Source organism: Pongo pygmaeus, chromosome 10 (assembly GCF_028885625.2).
Source record: "Pongo pygmaeus isolate AG05252 chromosome 10, NHGRI_mPonPyg2-v2.0_pri, whole genome shotgun sequence".
Lineage (NCBI taxonomy): Eukaryota > Metazoa > Chordata > Mammalia > Primates > Hominidae > Pongo > Pongo pygmaeus.
The window spans coordinates 10,940,052-10,964,926 of record NC_072383.2 but is presented as its reverse complement, the minus strand read 5'-3'; the positions used below and the strand labels follow the sequence as shown (position 1 = coordinate 10,964,926).

The 24,875-nt window shown below is 35.7% G+C and overlaps 1 long non-coding RNA gene and 1 pseudogene across 1 annotated transcript in view; both read right to left on the bottom strand.

The window, feature by feature from the left end:
* LOC129010591 (uncharacterized) overlaps positions 1 to 24,638 on the bottom strand; it is a 28,921-nt gene extending 4,283 nt beyond the window's left edge. The window contains exons 1-2 of the long non-coding RNA XR_008493034.1: positions 24,572 to 24,638; positions 4,069 to 4,122 (exon numbers count right to left, since the gene is read on the bottom strand). This is a non-coding gene — a long non-coding RNA (uncharacterized LOC129010591). The remainder of the gene's footprint in view (positions 1 to 4,068; positions 4,123 to 24,571) is intronic.
* Positions 2,900 to 3,202, bottom strand: LOC129010590 (10 kDa heat shock protein, mitochondrial-like; annotated as a pseudogene).
* Positions 24,639 to 24,875: the final 237 nt, after the last annotated feature.

Genomic DNA, 24,875 nt, shown 5'->3' with positions numbered 1-24,875 from the left:
GTTGCCAAGATAATAGACAGTGTCTGCATACCTCTCACTTACCTTCCTTTCATGTTTGCATCTTACATAACCACGATACAACTATCAAAATGAAGAAGTTAGCAGTGGTAGAATACTCTTAACTACACTACAGATTTTATTTAACTTTCCCATTTTTCCACTAATGTTCATTTACTGTTTCAGGATTCCATGCAAGATCCCATATTGCATTTATTTGTAACTTCTTAGTCTCCTCTAATCTGTGAGAGTATCACAGTCTTTCCTGTCTTTTATGACCTGTATACCTAAGAAGAGTACTGGTCAGCTATTTTATAGAATGTCTTTCAATTCGTGTTTTTCTGATTTTTTTATAACTAAACTGGACTTATGGATTTTGGACAAAGTACCACAGAGGTGAGAAGAGCCCTTCTCCTTGGATCACATCAGGGGGTGCCTGATATCACTATGTCTTGGTACTTACTGATGCTGTTAACTTGATTACTTAGTTAAGATGGTATCTGCCAGGTTTCTCCACTGTAAAGTTTCTACTTTTTGTTGTCTATATGTAAATGTTGTTTTTAAAAGTCACTAAATACTAGGACAAAGACAGAATGTGTCTACGTCTAGGACATTAGCAAGAATTAACCTTTGCGGTGAAAAAGTATGATTTGCTTTCAGATCCTCCATCTGAAGACAACAGGTAGGGAAATTATGGGAGCCCTGCCCTCATCCCCTTTACTGGCCAGTGGCCATCGACTTGCTGTGAGTATTGGCTACTAGCAACTCACAGCTACCCCATTCTCCAGGTAACTACCCTTAGCAGTGGCTCTCTGACATGAAGGCATAAAAGTCTAGCCTCCTTGCCTCAAGTGAAACTAACTCTATGGAGCAATAGGTGTTCCAGACATTTCTCTGTGGGGTTAGACTAAGCTAGTCTGCACATGAGACCACATTTTGCTTAGCTTTATTCCTTATCTACCCTGCTTCCTAAATCCCCTCTCTGGGAGAGCTCTCAATAAATATTTTTAAAAGCAGTCCCATTTAAGGATTGGCTTCTGAAGAATCTGACATAACACAATACATCACTTGGAGTTATTTCCCTCTCCACCTTCACATGCAGGATCCAAGACCACTTTTTCCTCCCTACCCAACAGTAGAGCCCAGCAGTAGAACCACTCATCAGAATCAAATGCAAGAAGAGACAAGTGGTGGCAGTGGATAAGTTGAAAAGATAGAAGGATGAGCCTGAAAAGGATTCAGAGGGGAAGCCACTTGCCATCTGCCTTGGGTGTTCTCAGCATCAGGAACTAAAACCTTAAACCTTGGATGGAAACTTAAGAAAAAGATGTGCATGCCCCAAAGCCCACCCCTGTATGAAATCAATACTGGCTGGACTGTGTTTCTTAAACTCAAAGAAAAGGATTGAGAAAATAGTCTCTGGGCTACTGTACAGAAAACTGACTGGCTGACAGATCTTTTGGTGGCAAAATTCTGGAGGATGCAACCATATAAGGAAGAGGCTAAGGAAGAAGAACTGATAAAATAGAATAGCAACAACCTAACAGATAACAACAAATTTAGAAGAGGCTAATGCCATCAAACCTTACTAGAAGAGAGTTTCCGAAGGAGTAGGATGAACAGCAGTTAGTGTCAAATGCAAGCTCATTTTGATACTTATTGAGCTCATTGAAACTTTGAAAGCTAGATTCAATAGAAAGATGGCATTGGAGACAAAACTCCTGTTGATTGGAGAGTAATTAGAAAGTGGATTCTACAAATCGAGGATTATTTTTCAAGAACTGAGTGAGCTGATATATAACTGGCTTGAGGATTAGGTAGGATTCATTTTTCTCTTTAAATAAAGCAAGATATGATTAGGAGGAAAGAGCAGATGCCAAGAGAAGAAGTAGAATTAGATGTTAGAATTATCTAGTTTTATCTAGATAATTATATAGAATCATTCTGGATAATTATTTAGAATTATTTAAGATAATTTTTTAGAATTATTTAAAATCTAGAGGAAACTAGAGTCAGGGAAAATTAAACTTATAAAATACTAAGCATAATGCTTAAACCCTGGTTTCTCATGATGATTTCCTTGAAAGAAAGAACCTGTAATAATTTGAGCTAGTTTTCATCATATTGTGATTACGCTTCTGTATGTATTAGAGTTTTATTTTCACTCATGATGCTAGGGTGTCACCCTGTGGTAAATGTAAGTATAGCTTTGATGCAGCCCACTTTATACATCATCCTATTTCTAGATATCAATTGCAACCATTTTCATGGTCCTTTTATTTTGTTCTTAATGTGGCTTCCTACTTTAAGTTTATTTTTAAGTAATATATAACATTGAAAACATATAAGACCAAATATAGAATGTAAATTACAAAAAGGAATATTAGATAAACTAACAAGAATGAAAAAAATAAGTTCTTAAAACTAAATACATGATTTTAAAATTTAGCTGAAAACTTTGTAACGACACCTGAGGTTGACTTGTAAATATTTCAACTTTTAAATTATGTTTTATATTATTTCTGTGTGAAAAATGGTACTTTTTAAAATAATAAAATCCATAAGCATGGAGAGGTTCAAATGATAAATTTACAATAGTTACTATTAATCTTATTCCAAGCACTACTTTTTTAATGTTCATTGCAATAGCACAACATATAATAGATGCAAACATAACTATGAAAAAATAATTCAATCAAGTATACTCCATTCTTGCTCATTTCATCTGGCTCCTTTTAATCTCTTTTTATTTGATTCTAATAACTTAGTCATTATTTTTTGTCATTATTTATTATTAGCTTAGTGTAAAAGATAGATAAATAAATTATTTACATGATGAAAGATTTCAGAACTTCAGTGGAATGGGAAGCTTCGTGTCGATGCCATTTCAACAGGATTTATTTCAGTCTACATGCTTCCCAAGAATGTCACCATCTCTAAATGAGAACTAATCCTTGTCATCTACTTTGGTGCCTCCATATTCTGGAAAAAGAACATTATCTCTAACTTTCTCACGAACTGGTTGAATCTCTCCACCCTTTCCTTTAGAGCCTTATCCAACAGCTACTACTGTGGCTGCCAATACTTTTCCTTAAGATTTTTCCGGAAGCACAGTGGCTCCTTTGGTTACAGTTTTGGCGGCACACCTTTCAACCAATACTTGGTCAAAGAGTGGAAGTAATTTTCTAAACACTTGCCCTGCCATGAGCACCTCTATCGCCGACTTTTACTCTGCTCTCATACAGTACTGCAAAGAAAGACTGACTCCCTTCGTCATTATCTTAATCCTATGGGTCTATGGAATGTGTATCACTTGTTTGTATTACATAATCTATCAGTAAAAACGTTGAATTTAGTACTTCTTTTATGTACTACCTTACTAAGTATATTCGAGCCTTACTCAGATGGTCTGTTACCTAAAGGCAGTAAGTCACATCACATGTTTCTTTTGTACCCGCTACATAATAGGTATTTAGTAAATACATTCTTAATTTAAGATTAATAAGTTGAAGAAGGCTTATCTTTACAATTCTATAGAAAAAAATAACTTCTTTAATCAATTCAATTAGCATTCTACAATTGTATTTTAATTGACCAAAGTGACAAGTGTATCGACAAGAAATTGTCCTTTGATTAATTATTTCAATCAACTATTAGAAATGCTATTCAAAATAAGCCAAATATCTCCCTGAAATTTCAATACCACATGATTAAAATAATAAGGCAAGACTCTTGAGAAAGGATAAGAGAAATCTTAGAAATGTTAGGGTGTAGTCGTTGTTAATCTGTACTACTGATTAGAAGAACTGACATCGTATGTAACTGGTAGAGAAATCAATAGACTAAAAAGACAAATATGAAATGGAATCATGATTTAACAAGTCATGTGCTGAGTAGACTGTCTAGTCAGTTGTTATGTTGGAATTAGGGTTGAAATCGTAATATAATTCTGTTACATCTTGTTCTCTATGGTCTAGGAAAAAGGAAAGGAAAAACATGCCTGAAGCAAAAAAGACAGTTTAGTTGCTAACATGTCTCAAAACTTTATACCTGTCATCATGTCAGACTTACCATTTTCTTGGTTTTGAACTTCTTCCTGGGTTGTGCTCAAAGCCAGCGAGGTAGCTAAAAGAAAGAAAGAAAATATCTTTAAATCAGACTCATACTTCCCTCTCTGCTGGAGAAATTTGGGGATCCTCACTTATATAGCTTATAGAGAACAATAACAGCATTGCTGCTATCCAGGACTGGCCTCCACAATTTGAGGCTTTCCTATGATTTACCACCTATTTCATGGTGTTCTGTTACTAACAATTGTCAAATGATATATGGATTCTGCTGTCTTCCTTAACTGTGACAAGAATGACAAACAACAAAAGGTTAAGACAACACAAATGTAATTGCCTGATGACACAAAAACTCTTTTGGGAAAGGATCTAGGAGAACTTTCTGATTTGTCAGTAGAAAAAAAGGAGTCACAAAAGAGCATCAGAGAAAGCGTCTATAATAGAGAGACCCACATTAATGTATAATATCTAATGAAAGATTTAATTTAGTTCATAGAAATTCAACTTAAAAATAAAGATGGATGACGCCTTATGCATTCCCTTAGCAAAAATGTTGGAAGTGAGATGTTGGAAGTTGTATAGAGGATCCAGGGAACAATGTGGTGAACAATGGCATTTTTTCACAACACCTTGAAAGGAAAATTAAGACAAACTTGCCTCCATAGAAGGAAATTAGGAAGTAAAAAAAAAAAATGTTGGTTCTCACATAAACATAAAACGTCAAATCCAATGATTTCCATGAACTCAGGACTTGGCTCCTCCATTTCTTACCTTTTTGACCTGGAGCATTATTAAAACTGAAAGAACTTAATTAATTACTTTCTAAAGACTTATGCTTGTCTCAAACACTGCATATCTGAAAAAAAGTTTTCTAATGGTAGAAATTGATACTTTACCAATTATCTATGAAAAATTACAAAAATAAAAAAGACTATTTTATAAGCAGGAGAAAGGCTTGATTGAGAGAATACACCCAAGAAGAAAACTTTCCTTGAGTAACAGAACCCAAGGGTTAAGTGTTCATCTTGTGAAGTCAGATGCAGTGTCAAAATCTATCTTCATCACTTACTAGCTGTGTAATTACAGCATACTAATTAACCTCTCTAAGCTGCGTTCATTCTCTTTATCTATAAAAGAGAAGCAGTAATTAACTCATAGCATTTTGTGATAATTAAATAACATTACTGTATAAAGTACTTATCTTAGCACATTCATAAATATTCAATAAATATTAGTGATAATGATGAACGATATGAATGTTCCTTAGAATGCATGCATTTCTTCTTTGGGATATTTACAGCAGGATGAAAGAAAAGATTGCCTCCCACATACTGACAGCATGTATTAGTATATGGAGGGTGAGGATGAGTTGGTAAGACAGCCAAGTAGTAGGTTAAAACCAGAGGCAGGATCCAAGGCAGTGACAGCCATGTCTTTGGCATGCGGAGGAAGACATTAACAGAAAAGAATCAGAGCTATTACAGAGAGGAGGCAAGATTGTGACCAATTATCTTCTTTTATACAAGATAAGGGCAGAAATTAGAAAACAAATAGGATAGTCAGTGTCAAAGAGAAAGTTGATAGCTGTATAGTATTCAGAATGAGATGTGGAGAGATGGTGGTGGTGCACAGGAGCACACTGCAGAAATAACTAATAGTGGCTGTAGGAAGAAGTGACCAGATGATGACTGTAGTGTTTTTAAAAGTAACACACAAAAGTAGTCTCACCAGGGAACAGGACAACAGTTATTATAAACATAGACTAATTTCACATTATTATTCCACTACTGTCTTCTCTTAAGCCCTTTATGTGAGTTTCTACAAATATAGCCTTATTCAAATATCTACTTTGTATTTTCAACTTTTTTCTTTGCCCTGACTCACATAATTTGGATAGGAAGACTATTAGAATTTCAGTTTAGAAAATTTTAAAAGCTATCTACTTCAAAGCCGTGTGAATGGAATAAGAAGAACAGTCGTAGAAGTTGGGGAAAATCATTAGCTCAGCTTGGCACTCTGTTTACCCAAAGCCAAGTTAAAGTGCATTGAACTTCAAGAGAAGAGCTTTAATTCCCTTTGGATTTGTATGAGGATTGGAATCTTCCATTTCAAATGTGAATCCTCAAAATTCCATCTCCTGAAATGTTATTCCATCAAGGGCTCCATCTAATGATGCAAATTTGAGAAAGAGCAGTATGTTCTATTCATGGGTAATCAAACATGGGCTTCTAAACTGACATCTACCATTTGTGTCATCTTTACAGAACAATATTGTTTGTAGGTGAAAACAATATTGATGTAGGTGAAAAATGTATCTACGGTATTATTAAAACTGGTTATCTCCCAATAGATATTGCTCTTTTATTTTCTCCTTTAAAACCTAAATTTTTATTAATCTAACTTTATAAAACTAAACTTTATCTTAAAATAACGAAGCAAAAAATATCAGGGAATCTTTTTTTCCCAAATCTTTAATCTGAAAATGAGGAGAGTGAAGTGAAGCCCAGAGTGTTTTAAGGACTTGAGAAAGTACTTGTTATTCGTTATAGGAGAAGAATTAAAAGTAAAACTTGAGTTTTAATTCTTGAGGTTGCTTTCTTTTCACGTGCCATATATATTCATGACAATTTGAAATAGATGTTATATCAATGACTTTGAAAGATTTTCTTGAATAAAAGCTTATTAACTTTGCTCTGTACCTTCCATTTTTAAATAGTAAGCCTTCATCACAGCCCTTTGGGAATTGGTGGGTATACAGAAATAATCGGTGAAATGTTACCTATCTCTTAACATTAAATTGAGTCCTACAGGGATCCTAAAACACAAAAACAGGGAGATAAAGGAAAAACATTTTTGTCTTTATTATTTTATTGCCATGGATTATTTATGATTGATAGCTTTATTCTCAATGACGCAGAATGTGCCTCCTCATTATAGAAGGTTTCCATCACAGGATTTAGAAAAAGCTCCTCAGTCAGATTTCCACCGGTTGTTGAGATTGGCAGTACAGCTAGATATTCCAGGAAAGGTTAAAGCACAAAAGTCAGTAACACTAAGTGGAACAGCAAGAGAAACACTAACAAACACTAATGGCTGTCTGATATTCCTGATCGGGAGAGGAATTTTCTAAAAAATATATTATTCAAACTTTCTTTAGATTACGTTGATCTATGTTAGGCATCAGTCTTTATATACAAGGGTTAAATATTTAAGTTTGTTTTGCTTTTTTTCCCCTTAATACTTATACCACACAGAGCTTCTGAGAGTTTTCTTAGGGTCAACCACCATATCACTCAAATAAGAAAATAGAAAGTTAAGGGACTGTGATTATTTTTGTTGGTTAACAAAATGTATTGTTTAAAAGGATTAGAATTTTGAGAGAAAATAGTTTCTTTATTGATGCCAGTGCCCATTTAAATGAGGTATGCTGAGCTTCCTGATATGTCTTCCTATTTTATTCAACAAATAATCTATAGGTCTAAAGTCTTATTTCTCATGAATTATAGTTTCCCTTTATGAAAACACGTAGAATCAAAGGTATGCAGGAACAATGCAATAGCATCTAGCGGTCTATTCTCCTGCCTTAAAATGGTTATATGTCTACCTGCTAACTCAGATATATTTACAATATCCTTACAACATATAAATACATAAATTCTTCACTCTCTTTTACTCTGGAATAAACAAACTTCATTATGGAACACTGCTCAGATTCCTTTACCTATTGTTAATTCTTCATGATGCCATAGAAAGGTTTAATTTCAAAAAGTTATATGCAATGTTTATGTATTACATTTTGGATAAAACACAATTTATATTTAAGGATCTCACTTCATTTTCAATAGGTCAGGATTTGTTTAATGGAGAATGAAAAACAAGATCCTACACAGTGGAATAATTGTTCTAGTAGGAGCTATTTGCAAAACTTATTGAGAGGTGGCCTCCAAAAGTGTTCTAGGAAATCATAAAAACAGCAATTGACAGGACACCAACAGAGCAGATCATAAAGAAGACATTTGCAACACAGGTCTTTAAGAAGGGCTGTACCAGAAATTAGAAAGAACTCTTACGAATCAATAAGAACTGTGAGATAACCATTCAATAATAGGCAAATAATTTGAACAGACACTTCACAAAGCAGTAAATTGAAATAGCCAATAAACACAAGAAAAGATATTCAACTTTGTTAGTCATTATGGATACAAAATGAAAACAATTAAGTTAGATATGCTTTAGAAAAAAAAGTAAAGCCACATCTGCAAAAAATCTTAGAACACCAGAGGCCAAGTCCACTGCTTCAGAATAGGATTTGGACTACAGAGCTATATCTGCTTCCCTTGAAGTAGGCAATATACTCATGGCCTGAAAAATTTAGCAGTCAGAAAAAAGCACTTTTTGGGAAAGAAGAGAGCTTACAGAAAGGGATATATTGTTCCTCACCTGGATCTGGGGGCCCAGACTGTGCTCCAAAAACATCAAGGGTTCAATTTAAGAATAAGCTAACAGAGATGTTCTTTATCTAGATCTCATAAGCAGTTACACAAGTTTATTTATATGTAAAATTTTATCAAGCTATAGAATTAAGATATGCACTATAATGTACATAGGTTATGCCTCCATTAAAATGAAGAAGTGAGCCAATTAATTAAATTCTTCTAGTGGACAGGACTCATAGGCGTAAAGAATTTTGCTATGTTTTTTCACTGAAATCTGGTACCAGGCTAGATCCCGTGGCCTAGGATCCAGGCTGGCCCACATAGACTCAGACTCCAGGTCTGCCCAGGTCCAGACTGGTTCCCATGACACCAGTGTCCAGGCCAGCCCCTGGAACCCCACACTGCAGATTTACTTGAACAAACCCAGGGTCCTGAACTGCTACAGTACACCCCAATACCAGGCTGGCCTCATGGACCCAAGCTCCAGGACCACTGCTACAGATCCAGGCTCCAGGACAGACTTTGTCGATCCAGGACCAAAGACCCAAGCCTACTATTATATCATGGACCCAGGTCCCAGGCCCTCTGCAGCTTCTAGCTGGCTGCTATGGATCCAGGCTTCAGGCTGGTCTTTGTGGATCCCACCTCCAGGCCTGCTTCTACAGACCCAGACAAAAGGTCCACCGCAGTAGACCATGGTGCCTGGCCAGCTTCTGTTTTTCCAGGTGCCAGACCTGCTCAAATATTAATCCAGACACCAAACCATTCTCTCCAGAGATTCTGTTACATGGCCCACACAGAATCTCTAGATGAACTGACTGGTGAAGGGTTTTCCCTGCTGAAGCCAGTCTATAAAGAATGGAAAAGGTACCTACTCCATCAAAAGCACAAACTCTAAGGAAATAGACATCTATGAGCTACCTGTAAAAGAATTCAAAATAATCATCTTGGCCAGGTACAGTGGCTCATGCCTATATCAGCACTTTGGAAGGCCGAGGTTGAAGAATCACAGGAGTTTGAGATCAGCCTGGGCAACACAGCAAGACCTCTTATCTACAACTTTTTTTTTAAATTAACTGGCCGTGGTGGCACACACCTGTAATCCCAGCTGCTCAGGAGGCTGAGGTGAGATGATCACTTGAGCCCAGGAGTTTGAGGCCACAGTAAGCTATGATCATGCCACTTTACTCAGCTAGGATGACAGAGCAAGATCCTGTCTCAAAAAATAACAGTAATCATTGTCATTAGCACCATCACCTTAAAGAGGCTCCGTGAGAACAAGAGAACACAAATATACAACTAAGCAAATATTAGGAAAATAATACAGGAATAAAATGAAAAGTTCCAAAAAATGGAAACTATTAAAAGTAAAATCAAATAGAAATTTTGGAGCTGAAGGACATAAAGATTGAACTTAAAAATATCATAGAGACTTCAACTACAGACTTCATCAAGCAGAAGAAAGAATCTGTGAGCATAAAGACATGTCATTAGAAATTATCCAGTTATAGAAACAAAAAAAATGAAAAGGAGTGAAGAAAATCTGCGGAATTTATAGTACATCATCAAGAGAGCCAATGTATGCATTATAGTAGTAACAGAATGAGAGAAGAAAGAGAAGAAGCAGAAAGTTTACTTAAAGAAATAATGGCAAAAATCTTTCCAAATCTGGAGAGAGAAATTAATATCTAGATTCATAAAGCCAAAAGTAACCAAACAGACTAAATATAAAGAAATCTTCACAAGACACATTATCAAAAGTCAAAGACAAAAAGAAAATTTTGAATTTTCAAAATTAAATTATCAAAAGTCAAAGACAAAAAGAAAATTTTGAAAGCAGAAAGAGAAAAGTAACACATCACATAAGGGGAAACCCAAAAACATTTTCAACAAATTTCTCAGCAGAAACCCTGCATCCAGAAGAGAGTGGAATAATATATTCAAAAAGCTAAAATTTTAAAAAAGTGTCAACCAAGAATACTATACTCACTAAGACTGCCCTTCAGATATAAAGGAGAGAGAAACATTTTCCCAAACAAAAGCTATGGTAGTTCATCATCACTACACCTGCCTTACAAGAAATGCCAGAGAAAATTTTTAAAGTTGAAAGGAAATAATTCTAACTATAAACATAGAAATAAATAAAACTATATAACTCACTGTTATATGTTATAAAAGTCTACTTTTATAAGTATGTTACAGTGCAAATAAAAATTTATTAAATTATGCAGCACCAATCCACATAATTTAAATCATTTTAAGGCACAAATTGATTTTTAATTATATTCATTTCTTTTCTGTTCATTCTACTAAAATTGTATATCACTTAGTCCTTATGATGGGTAAAAGTTAAAGCAGTCATTATACATTTGGCAAAATCCATAGAATTGTATGTACAATGCATAGTGAATCCTAATATAAAATAGGAACTTTAGTTAACAATAGTGTGTCCGTATTGATTCATCAACTGTAACAAATGTGCCACACCAACACGAGATGTTAATATAAAGGTAAATGTGGGATAGGAGATGAATACATAGGAACTCTGTACTTTATGTTCAATTTTTCTTTAAATCTAAAAGTGCTCTAAGAAACAGAGTCTGTTAACTTTAAATAAAAATAAAATAAAACTCACTTAAGGGAAGAATATAGTAAAATTCATATACTCTAATATAATGGTAGTGCATAAATAGCCTTCAACTCCAGTATAATAAAATACAAAAGTATTAAAAATAACTATAAGTACAATAATTTGTTAATAGATATAACAATGGGTATATTGTTTATATATTTATTATATGGATATAATAGGTATATATTATATAATAGATATGTAGATTAACAATAATAGATTTGTTAATAGGTACATTAAAAATGTAAATTTTAGCATCAATAACATAAAATCTGGGAGCGGGAGGAGAAGTCAAAATGTAGAGTTTTTTAATGTGGTCAAAGTTAAGTTGTTATCAGCTTAAAATAGATTATTATACTATAACATGTTTTATGTAAGCATCCTAGTAACCACAAAGAAAAAAACCTGTAATCAGTATGTAAAAGACAAAGAGAAAGGATTTAAAGTATATCACTACAAAAATACCATCAAATCACAAAGGAAGTCATCAAGAGATGAAGAATGGAACAAAAGAACCACACAAGTCAGAAAACAATTAACAAAATGGCAGCAGTAATTCTTTACCTATCAATAATTACTTTGAGTGTAAATGGATTGAATTCTACAACCAAAAAACTTAGAGTGGCTGAATGGATTAAAAAACACAAAATTCAACTACATACGGCCTACAAGATACTCACTTTACCCTTAAGAACACATATGATTGTAAGTGAAGGGATGGAAAAAGATATTTCATGTAAATGATAACTAAAAGAGAGCAGACATGGCTATACTTACGTAGACAAAATAGGTTTTAAGTGAAAAACCATGAGTAGAGACAAGGAAGGTCATTATATAATGATTAAAGAGTCCTTTCATCAAGAGGATTTAATGATTGTAAATAGATACGCACCCAAGATCAGGGCACCTGACTCTGTGGAGCAAATATTAGCAGAACTGAAGAGAGAAACAGACAACAATACAATAATAGAAGGAGACTTTAATACCTTACTTTCAACAGTGGAATGATCTTACAGGCAAAAAATTAATAGGGATAGGGAAACCATCATATCTAAATAACACTATAGACCAAATGAACCTAATAGACATATCTAGAACATTCCATCTAACAGCAGTAGAATATGTATTCTTTTCAAGCACACATGAAGCATTTTACATGGTAGATCACATGTTAGGTCAGAAAACAAGTCTTAACCAATTTAAGAAGACTGAAATCATATCAAGTATCTTATCTGACCACAATAGCATGAAACTAGAAATTAATAACAGTCAAAATATTGGAAAACTCACATAATGTGGAAATTAAACAACACACGCTTGCACAGCAAATGGGTCAAAATATATATTGAAAGGGAAGTCTTAACCAAGGAAGTGAATAGTCAGTGCACTAAAAGCTATAAAGCATTGACAGAAGAAATTGAGCAAGACACAAATAAATGGAAAAATAGCTTGTCTTCATGGATTGGAAGAACTAATATTGTTAAAATGTCCATAATACCCAGGGTGATCTACAGATTTAATGCAATTCCTACCAAAATCCAATGGCATTTTCACAGAAATAGAAAATCCTAAAATTTCTATGAAAAAAGTCCAAAACACTCTTGAGTAAAAATAACAAAGCTGGAGGCATCACACCATCTAATTTCATAAGGTACTACAAAACTATGGTAATTAAAATGGCATGGTACTGGCATAAAAGCAACATATAAACCACTGGAACAGAATAGAAAGTCCAGTAAACCCATGCATTTATAATCAATTGATCTTCAACAGAGGTGCCAAGAACACACAATGGGGAAAGAACAATCTCTTCAATAAATGATGTTGGAAAATTGAATATCCACATGCAGAAGAATGAATTTGGACCACATCATATATAAAATATTACACCATATGCAAAAATGAAATCAATTAAAGACTTAAGTGTAAGACCTGAAACCGTAAAATGACTAAGTGAAAACATAGAGAAAAGTTTGGCATTGATCTTGCCAATGATTTATTTAGATGTGACCCCAAAGGCACAGGTAACAAAAGCAACCATAGACCTGCATCAAACTAAAAAGCTCTGTAGAGCAAAAAGCAACAATCAACAGAGTGAAGATACAACCTACCCAATGAGAGAAAATATTTGAAACCATATATGTATTGATGAATTAATATGCAAAAAGTGTAGGAAACTCAATCAATAGCAAGAAAACAAATAACCCAATTTAAAAACGGGCAAAGGACTTGAATAGGCATTTCTCAAGAGAAGAGATACAAATGAGCAATAAGTATATGAGAAATGCTCAGCATCACTAATCTTTAGAAAAACGCAAATTAAAACCACAACGAGATATGATCTCACACCTGTTTAAATGGATTTTATCAAAAATACAAGAAAAGTATTGGCAAGGATGTGGAGAAAAGGGATCCATTGTACACTTTTGGTGCAAAGGTCAGTTAGTACAGCCATTATGGAAAACAGTATGAAAGTTTCTCAAAAAGTTAAAAATAGAACTACTATATGATCCAGATATCCCACTTCTGGGCATATATTCAAAGGAAAAAAAAATCAATATGTTCATATAATGCTGCCCTTTCATGCAGCATTATTCACAATAGCCATTTATGAGATCAAGCTAAGTGTCCATCAACTGATGAGTGCATAAAGAAAATGTAGTGTGTGTGTGTGTGTGTGTGTGTGTGTGTGTGTGTTAGAATGCAATATTATTCAACCTTTAAAAAAAAAAAGAAATTCTGTCATTTGTGACAACACGGATAAACCTGGGACATTTTGCTAAGCAAAATAAGCCAGACACAGAAAGATAAATACTGCATGATTTCACTTGTAGTAGAATCTAAAGAAAGTAGAATGGTGGTTGCCAGGGGCTGGGATTGGGGTTGGAGAATGGGGAGACAAATGTTGATAAACAGGTATACAGTTTCAGCTAGACAGGGGGAATAAATTCTAGAGATCCATTTTTACAAAAGGGTAACTATAGTTAATAATAATGTATTGTATACTTGAAAATCAGTAAGGGAATATATCTTTAATAGTCTCACTATATACACACACACACACACATAAGGATAACTATGTGAGGTGAAGAATATGTTAATTAGCTCGATAGCTAATTAACTCTTGGTAATTATTTTACAATGTATACATATTTCAAAACATCACATCATATATTATAAGTATATATAAGTTTTATTTGTCATTTATACCTCAATAAAGCTGATGGTAGAGAATTTTACTACTGGAGGTAATAGACAGACAACATAATGAAGAGCTAAAAGTTTTGGCATTCTGCTGGAAATAAAGACATACAGAAAGGAGACTGGAAGATTTTGGATGATGGCTAAGTTTACCTGGACCTATATTTTTACAAATAAGAGTGCCGTGCTTAAAAAAAAATACTGTAGAACTCATGTTCCATTTAGTATTATGATACTAGGAATATGAGCTTCAAAAGGAAATAGAAATTCAGATTTCTCATAAACTAAGGGGGAGAATTCCTTAAGTAAACTGTATACAATGTTTATACAATTTTAAAGAAAACAGAGAGTTTCACATTTTATTCTCTGAGAGTGTAGATAAGGCATAAACTCACTGTTAACTTCTTAAAGGTGATATTCCTTCCTGTGGAGTGTAAGTTTATAGTTTATGGACTATGGACATCTGTTAGAAATTGACTGTTAGCTTAAGTAGAAAACAATATTTTCTTTTTTTCATTTTTTCTACCTCTGTAACTGATAACAGTATCAAAGGAACATTGCTTTTGCTCATTAAATGGTATTGCTCAAGGCAAATTTTCAAAACTTAACTGTGGAGATATTTTTGTAATATTTTTATGTGTAATCATCCTTCTTATCACTTGGAAAATGAATATGTGTGAGACTGTTGGTGGAAAGCAACAGAATATTTTTCAACTTTGGAGATTCAAGCACCTATAATTGCTTATGTGAAAATGACTCAGTCTTAACTACAATGAAAGGAAAGTGGACTCTAATGAGGTATCTGAATGGCCTGAATAAAATGAGCAGAAGATGACATTGGAGAGCAGACTAATGCGGAATTTAGTGTTTAAAAATTTTAATCGATAACGCATGAGATATTTTATTTGAAAAATTAATAGGAGATAATTTTTCCTCTGACAGTGTTTTTATTGTAAAATTTGGATTCGTTTTGTAACTATAGGATAATGTATTTGCAATGAGGTACTAAGGAAAAGAGAGGCATGCTTATCCTGCATACACTTTTGTCCTTCATTCCATGTTTCCAATCTCTGCCCACCTCCCTTTCTGTTCCTTCCCAGGCGATAAGGACTTTCTAATCTGAATGTTCAGAACCAAGGATATTAGGATATTAACTAGATTATATTTTAGGGATAGGTTTGCTGTTTCAGAATCCTTGTGCAGCACACACTATTGGTCATTTACCTCCTGGAATATATTCTAGCTGGGCTTTCTCCCTTAAGGCAAACAGATTATTCTCTTCTCTCTTCATTATTTGGCTAGGTCAATAAATACTCAAGGATCCCTTCCTGTGCTCAGCCTTCTCAAGGAAGAAATAGAGTCAAAGGGCTCACTTAGGTACTTGTAATCTGCTTTGTACCAAATAGTCCTGCTTTACCCAGTGCTTACCCAGATAATTTCAAATGTTACAATGGAAGTTTTCCATTCACACATCAAAATTTCTGAAATGTAGCATATACTACACTGATGATCACCTTTGCTAAGTACAATCAGGCTGAAAAAAGTCAGTATACAAGTGAAAACCTAAGGAAATAATAAACAATTGATTCTAAGGATTTTTTGAGATAGAGTCAGAAAGAAAAAAAGAAGAAAAGAAAGGCATGGTTCATATGAACAGACATGTAAGCAGTGATGGATTTGTTAATATTCTTGAGAGAGCAATTGGAGAATTAACTAATAGCATAAAAGACATTGACTAATGAAAGGTTACAGGAACTGACATATAGTTGTAAAAATAAAACAGGTACCAAGTACTTGAACTTGGGCAATTATGGGATCATCAAGGGTAATTCTGTCAATCCACAATTTTTCCCCTGGTGTCCTAACTTTGGTTTTTAAGTTTATGTTAGATGCAACTCAACAGAAGTGTGCTTTTCTTTTTTCCACTATTATTTTCATATAAGCTCCTACAACAGGAATTGTGTGGCAAAAATTTGAGCAGCAGGATCCAGAATGACTGTTTCAATGCCACTGAAATCTCACACTGTCATCTAAGAATACTTCTTTGGCAATCTTTCACTTCTCAATCCATTGTAATCTGGCTTCTCCTCATGCCCTGAATATTCTGCCTAGAAATAGAGATGACCTGAGATGCAGGGGATAGTTCGTGACTTTGCTTGAACAGTATACCTAGTGGCAAGTGAGCCTACAAGTGTAGTTGCTTGTTAAGGGGTAAACAGTGAAGATACCTCAGGTGGGCAAACATCATTGGAACAAGCATGAGGAGCATGTCATGAGTATATCATGACAGATGTCCCTTTCTTTGACTGGAGCTTAGCTACCTTTAGTTTGCCCCCAGTTCTATCCTCAGAAGCAGGGTTCTAATCCTCCCCCATTTCTCTCCACAAAGACAGGGTTCGTGGAACACAGTAGGTATTTTCTATTGACTTATTTGAGGTGCATTCAGGTTAGAGATCTTTATCTATTTTGCTCACTAATACACCACAAATACCTAAAATAGTGCTTAGGACATGGTAGGCAATCAGAATATATTGGATAATCTTATATAATGTTAAATGTTAGAAACCCCAGAAGCTGTTTTTATTAGCTCAACTTTGAGTTAAATATGGATTAATGACACTACTAATGGAAGAATTCTTGTGTATAGCAATCTCTGATAGATACATAGAAAGTTTTTATTTTTGCCTTCCTAACATACTAATTACAATCCATGAACCTACTAATGCATGTTTACTGTTTTAGCCATCTCCCCACTTCCAGAATCTTCTAACAACAATAACAATAGAACACCTGTCATTTTCTTCACAATGGAATACATGTCTCCAAAGTCCTGAATTATCCTGCCTGTTGGATTCTTTATTTTTCTCAGTTGTAGAGTAAAAATGGAAATAAAAAAGTTCTAAGTTTCCAATTTTTCTAATAAGAGTTGTAAATATTCTGCTACCACTTTTTTTAAACAATTTAAAAAGCAACTACCATATTTTCCAGGTATAGGTTCAAGGACATAAAATTGCAGTCATCATGATTGAACTTGATTCTTTTGAGTAGTACATTGCCAAATGATTTATTGCTTTAATGTCTTTAATACAATTATAATGACTTTGTTTTAGTGTAATCATTTTTTTTAACATTTGACTCCTCTTCTGATGTAAGTTCCACGAGAGACAGGAGTATCTGTCTTTTTCAACACTATATTCCTGATACATTTTGTTGTCTAGAACCTCTGAGGCACCAGGTTGAGCAACCACTGTAAATGGATTGACAATACTTTTATATATGTGTACAAGTATGTGTTTGTGTATATTTGCACTTTTAGAGATCTTTTCTTTTTTTCTGGGCTTATACCTAAATTCAAAAGGACTGAAAATTTACATTCATGTAAAATGTCTTACATACAATATTATAATACAGTAAAAGATGCTGGGCAAAATTATAGCAATAATAACTACTACAATTACTGAGTGCATGCTATGTGATTTTTTTTTAATAATTTTATTTTTTGAGACAGTCTTGCTCTATCATCCAGGATGCAGTGCAGTGGTGCAATCTTGGCACTACAACCTCCACCTCCCAGATTGAAGCGATTCTCCTGCCTCAGCCTCTCAAGTAGCTGGGATTACTAGGCTACTAGTCTAGTAATCAGTCTGGGTTCAAATTTTATTCCAATTACCAACTAATTTGTGTTACCACTGCAAATTATTTAATTTCCCCATCTCTTAGTTTCTCATCTATAAAATGTTGTTAATTATAGTACTGCTCTCAAAATATAGTAAATATTACATTGAAAGAGCTTAGAACTGTTTCAATCATGATATGGTTTGGCTGTGTCTCCACCTAAATCTCATCTTGAATTCCCACATGTTGAGGGAGGGACTGGGTAGAAGGTAATTGAATCATGGGGGCAGGTCTTTCCCATGCTGTTCTCATGACAATTAATAAGTCTCATGAGATCTGATGGTTTTAAAAAGGGGAGTTTCCCTAAACAAGCTCTTTTTGCCTGCCACCATCCACGTAAGATGTGACTTGCTCCTCCTCGCCTTCTGCATGATTGTGAGACCTCCCCAGGCATGTGGAACTGTAAGTCTACTAAACCCTTTTCCTATATAAATTACCCAGTCTCGGGTATGTCTTTATCAGGGGCATGAAAACGAACTAATACAGTAAATTGGTACCAGGAGTGGGATGCTGCTGAAAAGTTACCCAAATATGTGGAAGTGGCTTTGGAAGTGGGTAGCAGCCAGCTGTTGGGACAGTTTGGAGGACTCAGAAAAAGACAGGAAGATGCGGGAAAGTTTGAAACTCCCTAGAGACTTGTTGAAGGGCTTTGACCAAAATGCTGATAATGATATGGACAATTAAATCCAGGCTGAGATGGTCTCAGATGGAGACGGAAAGTTTCTCAGGAACTGGAGCAAAAAAAAAAAAAACTGAACTCTCATTATGTTTTAGCAAAGAGATTGGCAGCATTTTGCTCCTGCCCTAGAGATTTGTGTAACTTTGAACTTGAGAGGGATGATTTAGGGTATGTGGCAGAAGAAATTTCTAAGCAGCAAAGCATTCAAGAGGTGATTTGGGTGCTGTTAATGGCATTCAGTTTAAACAGGAAACAGAGCATAAGAGTTTGGAAAATGCGCTGCCTGACAATGTGATAAAAAAGAAAAACCCATTTGCTATGGAGAAATTCAAGCCAGCTACATAAATTTGCAAAGTAATGAAGAGCCAAATGTTAATTGCCAAGACAACAGGGAAAATGTCTCCAGGGCATGTCAGAAACCTTTGCAGCAGCCCTTCTGATCACAGGCCAGGAGGTTCAGAAAGAAAAACTGGTTTCGTGGGCCGGGCCCAGGGTCCCTCTGCTGTGTGCAGTCTAGGGACTTGGTGCCCTGCATCCCAGCTACTCCAGCTATGACTAAAAGGGGCCAAGGTACAGCTCAGGCTGTTGCTTCAGAGGGTGGAAGCCCCAAGCCTTGGCAGCTTCCATGTGGTATTGAGCCTGCAGGTGCACAGAAATCTAGAATTAAGGTTTAGGAACCTCCACCTAGATTTCAGAGGATGTATGGAAACTCCTGGATGTCCAGGCAGAAGTTAGCTGCAGGGTCTGGGCCCTCATGGAGAACTTCTGCTAGGGCAGTGTGGAAGGGAAATGTGAGGTTGGAGCACCCACACGGAGTCCCTACTGGGAGAATAGGGCCACCATCCTCCAGACTCCAGAATGCTAGATCTACTGACAGCTTGCTCCATGTGCCTGAAAAAGTCACAGACACTCAACATCAGCCCATGAAAGCAGCCAGAAGTGGGACTATACCCTGCAAAGCCACAGGGGCGGAGCTGCCCAAGGCCATGGGAGCCCACCTTTTGCATCAGCATGACCTGGATGTGAGACATGGAGTCAAAGGAGATCATTTTGGAGCTATAAGATTTGACTGCCCCTCTGGATTTCAGACTTGCATGGGACCTGTAGCCCCTTTGGCCAATTTCTCCCATTTGGAATGGCTATAGTTAGCCAACACCTGTACCTCCATTGTATCTAGGAAGTAACTAACTAGCTTTTGATTTTACAGGCTCATAAGCGAAAGCGACTTGCCTTGTCTCAGATGTGACTTTGAACTGTGGACTTTTGAGTCAATGCTGAAATTAGTTATGACTTCAGGGGACTTTTGGGAAAACATGGTTGGTTTTGAAATGTTAGAACATGAGATTTGAGAGGGGCTAGTGGCATAATGATATGTTTTGACTGTGTCCCTACCCAAATCTTATCTTGAATTCCCACATGTTGTGGGAGAGACCTGGTGGAAGGTAATTGAATCATGGGGCAGGTCTTTCACATGCTGGTCTCATGATAGTGAATAGGTCTTATGAGATCTGAGGGTTTTAAAAAGGGGAGTTTCCCCACACAAGCTCTTTTTGCCTGCCACCATCCATGTAAGGTGTGACACAGTACTCCATGCCTTCTACCATGATTGTGAGCCATGTGGAACTGTAAGTGCATGAAACCCTTTTTCCTGTATAAATTACTCAGTTTTGGGTATGTCTTTATTGGTAGTGAGAAAAAGGACTAATACAAATCATATGATATGCAGCCAGGCATGGTGCTCATGCCTGTAATCTAGCACTTTGGGAAGCCTAGGTGGGTGGATCACTTGATTCCAGGAGTTCAAACCAACCACCACACCTGGCTAGTTTTTGTATTTTTAGTAGAGACGGAGTTTCACCATGTTAGCCAGGCTGGTCTCAAACTCCTGACCTCAAGTGATCTGCCCACCTAGGCCTCCCAAAGTGCTGGATTACAGGTATGAGCGTTCATGCCCGGCCACCATATTATGTAATTGAAATGGTTCTAAGCTCTTTCAATTTAATCTTTACTATAATATTTTCAGAATTAATAACACTTTGTAGATGAGAAACTAGGAGAGGAGGAAATTAAATAATTTGCAGTGCTAGCACAAGTTAGTTGGTAATTAGAATGAAATTTGAACCCAGACTGTCTGGCTGGCAGCCATGCTACCCTGAGCATTGAGACATTCTGTTACATTCTAATAGTGTGAATCTCATTTACTCTTTGGATCTGTTGTTCTCTACTTGCGACTACACCAATTGTCCCAGGCTTGTGGGGAGAATTTCGTGATATGATTTATGAAAGTTTTGGAGAAATGCAAAGTGATTTCAGTTAATATACAATAGCCTATGATCATTACTCATTTTTTTCAAGTCACTGTTTCTCCGATCTATGTATTGATCAGAGGTTGATGAATACAAATATTCTTTTATTATTTCTTCTATTATTGGTTGTTGTACTACAGTTCAGCCAATAAAAGATAGCTAAGAATAAGGAAAACAATTAATAAGTACATATTAATAAAAATTACATCAATGAAGCAGGATGGACAAATGCAATAAACTTCACCTCACAACTAATCTTTGAGAAAGAATTTTAAAATAAAGAACAAAGTCTTAACCATGCTGGAACAAAAGCAGGAAACGTCACTAGAAAACCAAATATATTTATATGCATCTAAAAGACATCTGACAGGATCAAATTGAGGAAGAAAATCTGGGCCCAAAAATAGAAATCAGATAAGATGGCTGATATGGGTGAGATGAATTCTGCAGATTCTGCTAACTTGAAATTAATGAAAATAAAGAGAAGTCTGGAGCCAAGGGCAATCATCCTTCGAATGACTGCTTAGAGATGGAATGTAAAACAGTCAGGCAGGTTGGCCCCATTTCCACACCCCCACGCAAACACAAACATTTATACACACACAGAGAGAGAGAGAGAGAGAGAGAGTCATGCAGTCAACAGTGTAGCATTTGCTTCCAGACAGGAGACATTAGTATGAATAACTGGGTCACAGAAGTTAGCACAGTGTTCCAGGTGGTTGGCAACACCCAAAAGGAATGGAAAAATCTTTGTTCCTGCACTGGAAGGTCTTGCATTGGTAGATTCCAGCTGTCTCCACTAGAACACCGTAGGCAGGGGAAGAAGAATTACACTTGATTCTTTTGAGCAGTGCATTGCCAAATGATTTATTGCTTTAATGTCCTTAGTACAATGATTATGACTTTGTTTTAGTATAATCTTTTTTTTTTTAACATTTGACTCCTCTTCTGATATAAGCTCCATGACAGATGGAAGTATCTGTCTTTCAACACTATTTTCCCAACGCATTTTGTATTGTCTGGAACCTCTGAACCATCAGGTTGAGCTACCACTGCAAATGGTTTGACAATACTTTTATATATATGTGCATGTGTGTGTTTGTATATATTTCTACAGAACAAATCTCACCCATAGCCATCTTATCCGATTTCTATCTTTGGGCCCAGATTTTCTTCCTCAGTTCAATCCTGTCAGATTTCTATCCTTTAGATTCCAACCATCTCCATTCGAACATTGTAAGCAGGGGAAGAGGAATTCTCAGATGCAAATATAAAACTGCAAACAAGAGTGACAACCCACACAGTGCAGAACAATCTCATTAAAGAGAGGCACCAAATAGACAAATAATAAGAAAAAAATGAATGAATAATCATATAAAGAGCACAGGTACCGAAAAGAAATTGAGAAAAGAGTCAATGACTATTGATAATATAGTTGACTTCACTGAAAATTCAAGAGAAACCAAATGACAGACTATTTAAATCAATAAACAAGTTCACCAGGTAAAAGATTACTAAAGGATTTAAAATGATTTCTGCCACATAGTAAGTACTATGTAAGTATTAGCTAGTTATACAACAGTGACAAATAAAAAATGGAAGTTAAAAAAAAAAAACCTGTTTACAAAACTGCTGCATAAGATCTTCAAAGGAAAAAACATAAACATTACTGAAGGGCATAATGACATAAATAAGTGGAATGATAAGTTATTTTCAAGAATGAGAAGCAAGAGTATTGTAAAGATATTAATTCTCCAGGAATTCTCCAAATTTAGTGAAATTCTAATCTAAAATCCTAACAGAATTGTTCCATGAAATTTACAAACTGATCCTAAAATTAATCTTAAAGTTTCAATGGGTGATCACTGTGTACTTCAAGGACAATGATCTCAACTCAAAGAATTTAAGATTCTAGCTGTAACATGAAAAAATATGGTTAAATGCATGGCTGATCTGGTAAAAATAAAAGGAAATGTTCATAGATTTAACAAAAATAAAGGGAAAGCAAAAATCCAGGGAAGGAAGTAAAGCCTGAAATTTGCTCCTGTCCTAAGGGTATATGTAAATCAAGGATAATCTGAGCTTTCATTGATATAGCCCATGAGGACAAAGGACAGCCACAAAGCCCACATTCAAGTTGGACTAATGAAAAAACATTCTTCAAATTGGAGACTAATTCATAGAAACTCCTCCAGCACACGTGCACCTGGGATACAATAAAACTACACCCTGATTGTGATGGAGAGCTACAAGCAAACAAACAAGCCAACAAAAAGGGAACAACAAATGTATTAAAGGTTTCAACCTCGGAAATGAGGGGAGAGAGGGAAAATCATTGCCATTAAGAATTCAAAACCCATAAGCCAGCCTTCAAACATGTTTGCAACATTTAGTCCCCAAAACTTCAACCTGAAAATTTGTTTTAAAGTGATACCTTCAGTTTGCATGTAAGATGCAAAGGAAAACCTTTCCTGTAGAGGAAAGCAACTTCCACACAGATCCCAAGGAATACTTATAGATAAAATCCTCACAGCAGAAGGTTATAAGGGAATTAAACACACACATGTACTTAGGATGCACACACATGCACAGTGAGGAAACAGGTTGCCACAAGTAAACACCTGTAGAAACAAAACACAACAATCTGCCACTACCTAAAATAGGCCATAGATTTTTTTTTCTGCTTGTTTGGGATGATAGAAATATGATAGAAAGGGGAAGAGAAAACAGGGATGCCCACGATGGATCCAGAAATAAGTATTAATCATGTATGTGTTGGGAATTCGAGTGCTCTTAGTAATCCAATTAAGACATTAAAATAATTCATATATGTCAATGATATGAGCCTCAGAAAGAAGAGCAAGAGTTACTATGGCCTAAAAGGCTCAGAAGAGAGCAGGACTTAAATTGGGCTTAGAGGAAATAAGATTTGCACAGTTTCTGAGAAATGAAGGGATATTTCAGGAAGTAGGAGAAATACAGAAAGGTGGACATTCTCAAGGAGTCTCCGCAAATAGGGACAGGCCTTTGGACAATCACGCAATACTTCCACAAAAAAGACTGGCAGAAAATACTTCTAAAGGAAGATGATTGACAACCTCCAGAAAATAGACTAGAAAGGGACAGGATCACATGTAAACACAGTGCTATAAGGCCAATTTGTCAATTGATTAATTATCTACTACTTATAAAATAAGTAAATACTGAGAAATAATTAGTTAATTGTAAAAACAAACATCTATTATCCAACTGGGCAAATGGGAACTATGTTTGATTGGAAGTCAGGAGACCTTAAATTCTCTTCCTAAATTTACCACTGACCAGCTTTGAAATTAAAACTATTTGGGAATCAGTTTTTATATTGAAAATTGGGGAGGAGGAAGGTCTAGGGAGAAGGGCAGATTAATTAATGATCTCACTTATGAACGCAGCTCTACAACTTCACAAAACCAAAAGAATGAAGAACTGTGCTCATTCCTCCGGTGCTCAAAAGAGGGCGCCCACAAGAGCAGCTGAGATTTACTGGAACCGATTTACTGAAAATCCCCGTTTTCATTTGCCGGTCTGAGTTTCATTACCCAAGATATCCACAGGGTGGCGACAACACTGAACTGAAAGTGAATTCAGAGTGGAAATTCTCAGAAACCGTGTTCTTCCACGGCCAGTGTTTACAGATTTCCCTCTCCCTGATTTTATGATGCCACCAATGACACAGAAGCTGGCGGAAAGCGTGAAGGCCGTACACAAGGCAATGACGGTGATGGCAATGATTCCCACGGGAGAACCAACTGTGATCCAGACCCTTGGCAATCCTCATAGTAATGCAAAGGAGACTTTACCATTCTCTTCCTCATTTTACAGAAAAAAAAAAACTAGAAAGAG